This window comes from Heterodontus francisci, unplaced genomic scaffold (genome assembly GCF_036365525.1).
Source record: "Heterodontus francisci isolate sHetFra1 unplaced genomic scaffold, sHetFra1.hap1 HAP1_SCAFFOLD_59, whole genome shotgun sequence".
NCBI classification, from domain to species: domain Eukaryota; kingdom Metazoa; phylum Chordata; class Chondrichthyes; order Heterodontiformes; family Heterodontidae; genus Heterodontus; species Heterodontus francisci.
Genome location: NW_027140758.1, coordinates 8,950,455 through 8,953,243, shown reverse-complemented (window position 1 = coordinate 8,953,243; position 2,789 = coordinate 8,950,455). Strand labels below are relative to the sequence as shown.

The window sequence follows — 2,789 nt, the reverse complement described above, 5'->3', positions numbered from 1 at the left end:
CCTGCACCTCTAAGCTTATATTATCCTTTTTGTCCCTAATAGGCGCGACTCAACCTCTTACTACCCACTTATCATTTACATGCTGCACGAAGATTTTTGGGTTTCCTTTCATGTTGACTGCCAGTCTATTCTCATAGAAATAGAGAATAAGCAAATATAGAACATGTAAGTATTTCCCATCCTTGATGAGGTGGAATTTTTTATGTTGTGTGTGGTAATGTCTTGGCCCACGAGTGTGGTGGAAGCAGAGACAATCAATGATTTGAAAAGGAAATTGGATGGATACTTGAAGGAAAGAAACTTGCAGGAGGAAAGGGATCGAGCTGGTGAGTGGAACTGACTAGATTGCTCCGGGGAGAGCCAGCATGGACGTGATAGGCCAAATGACCACCTTCTGTGTTGTAAATGACTCTGTGTTGTTTCTCAAATTCAATCCAATGGGGCTTGGGAAATAATCTCAAAGTAAATTGTGCAACTGGAAAATCAGAACCAAGGCAAGGGACGCATAAGGAAGCAAAATTGCTAAAACCCGGGAGTGAACCAGGGACCTTTAGATCTCCGATCTAACACTCTCCCAACTGAGCTATTTCAGCCCTGCATTAGCAGCGGCTTGGTGTCCTTGTTTTGGAAGAAAATACATACATTGAAGTTTTCCAAAAAATTAAAGAACACAACATGTGAGTAATATTCCCCATTGCTTTCTCAGTACTGATGGATTGTGAAGCGGGAGACAGCCAGAAGTGCCACTGAGCCGCACAGACCCCGAGCTGAGAATGAAATGAGATCAAATTCAATCTTTCATAGTGAGATGCTGCTGAGAGGTAAGAGTCCTGAATCAAAGCGAGACTTGCTCATTTCAAACACTCCCTGTACTCTCTGCTCATGAAGCCTTACAAAAGGGAAAAACAGAATGGCACTCAAACTCACAACCCTGCCATTAAAAGTCTCATATTCGACTGACAGAACTGTCACTTCTACTCGGTCTCTTATTGGATGGATGCAACTCCAACGCAGGGGTGGCATTCAAATCCTCCCATGGGTCCACATGTCAGACTGAGTTCCATGTTGTCGACTCAAGCAAAGGAAATCTGCTCACTTCCAAAACTATCAGCGAATTGAAGCTGATTACAATCAACATCATCAGAGGTCAGAACTACCTGGTGAAAGAAGACACCCTGAAGAAGGATCCACAATTATTCAAAGGCATCGACAAAGTGAAAAGCAAGAAAATCGATGAGTCAATGCAAGCCAAACAACAGAAACACTGAAGAATTCCATTCCATTCCAGTCCAGAACCCAGTCCTGTTGTTTTTGGAGTCAGGTCACGATTACAGCAACAACTTTATATTCCCACTTGGCTATCTGGACATTTAGTTAATTACAATTTTGTCGACAAGCTCTTTGAATCCAGTTGTCTGGTCCTCAAGCCAGCTCCGTATGGAAGTCAATTCCACCTTCTGCAAGGCTGAAACCAATAGATAACCTTAATCTAAAAATGCCAACAGACGAGGGCTCGTCCAGGACTTGAACCCGGGATCTCTCGCATGTTAATTAAACCATACTCCCAAAGCGAGAATCACACCCCTAGACCAACGAGCCACTGACAGTTCAGGCTCTATTAGCTGCTGTGGAATTTCACTCGAACCCCCCAGCCAATCATCCATTTTTTTTCAGATCAAAGCAACATCCTGCAAATGCTGAAATAAAAACAGAAAGTGCTGGAAATGTTCAGCAGCTCTGGCAGCATCTGTGCTGTGAGAAACACAGTTAACGTTTCAGGGCACTCACCTTTTGTTTCAGCCATCCTTTCAGACTGCTTCTGTCCATCCAATCTCACTTTCTATTCTATCCACATTCTAACCATGCACGACGTTGCTACATTTTTCATGAAGTCCTCATTTCTTTTATTAATGACAATTTTGTATTTCTGGCCTTTGCTTCAGACACCACCACAAGTGGAATCATGTCTCCATCTACCCAATCAAACCACTTCGCTGTATCCTCACATTGCAATGTTTCTTTAACCCTGACAGACTGTGGAGTTTCTGCTGCTTAATTGCAGTTCTTGCTTCCCGCCAGTAGATGTCACCTTACTCGAATGCAGTGAAGTTTACAAATCTGAGAGAGACACAACAGGAAATAATTGTTCACATTATAGTGAATGTGTGGGATTTAGAAATACTAGGAGTGGAGACGAGTTATTATTGCACTCTGCTATTACATCTTTTATAATGGACTCCAGCATTTTCCCCACGACTGATGTCAGGCTAACCGGTATATAATTCGCTGTTTTCTTTCTGCCTCTTTTTTTAAATAATGGAGTTACATTAACTACCGTCCAATCCATTGGAACTGTTCCAGAGTCGATAGAATTTTGAAAAAAGACCAGAAATGCATCTGCTATTTCAAGGGCCACTTCCTTAAGTACTCTGAGATGTAGATTATCAGGCCCTGGGGATTTATCGGCCTTCAATCCCATCAATTTCCCAAACATTCCCTACTAATACTGATCTCATACAGTTCCTCCTTCTCACTAGACCCTATGTTCCCCAACATTTCTGGGAGATAATTTGTATCCTCCTTTGTGAAGACAGATCCAAAGTATGTATTTAATTGGTCTGCCATTTCTTTGTTCCCCATTATAAATTCCCCCGTTTCTGACTGTAAGGGGCCCACATTTGTCTTCACTAATCTTTTTCTCTACACATATCTATAGAAGCTTTTACAGTCAATTTTTATGTTCTCTGCTAGCATACTCTCATACTCTATTTCCCCCTTCTTAATCAATC

At 42.0% G+C, this 2,789-nt stretch overlaps 1 non-coding gene across 1 annotated transcript; it reads right to left on the bottom strand.

Moving 5' to 3' along the window:
* Window positions 1-520: 520 nt before the first annotated feature.
* trnas-gga (transfer RNA serine (anticodon GGA)) lies at window positions 521-593 on the bottom strand. Its single transcript has one exon. It is a non-coding gene; the product is annotated as a tRNA-Ser (tRNA).
* Between the last annotated feature and the right edge of the window lie 2,196 nt (window positions 594-2,789).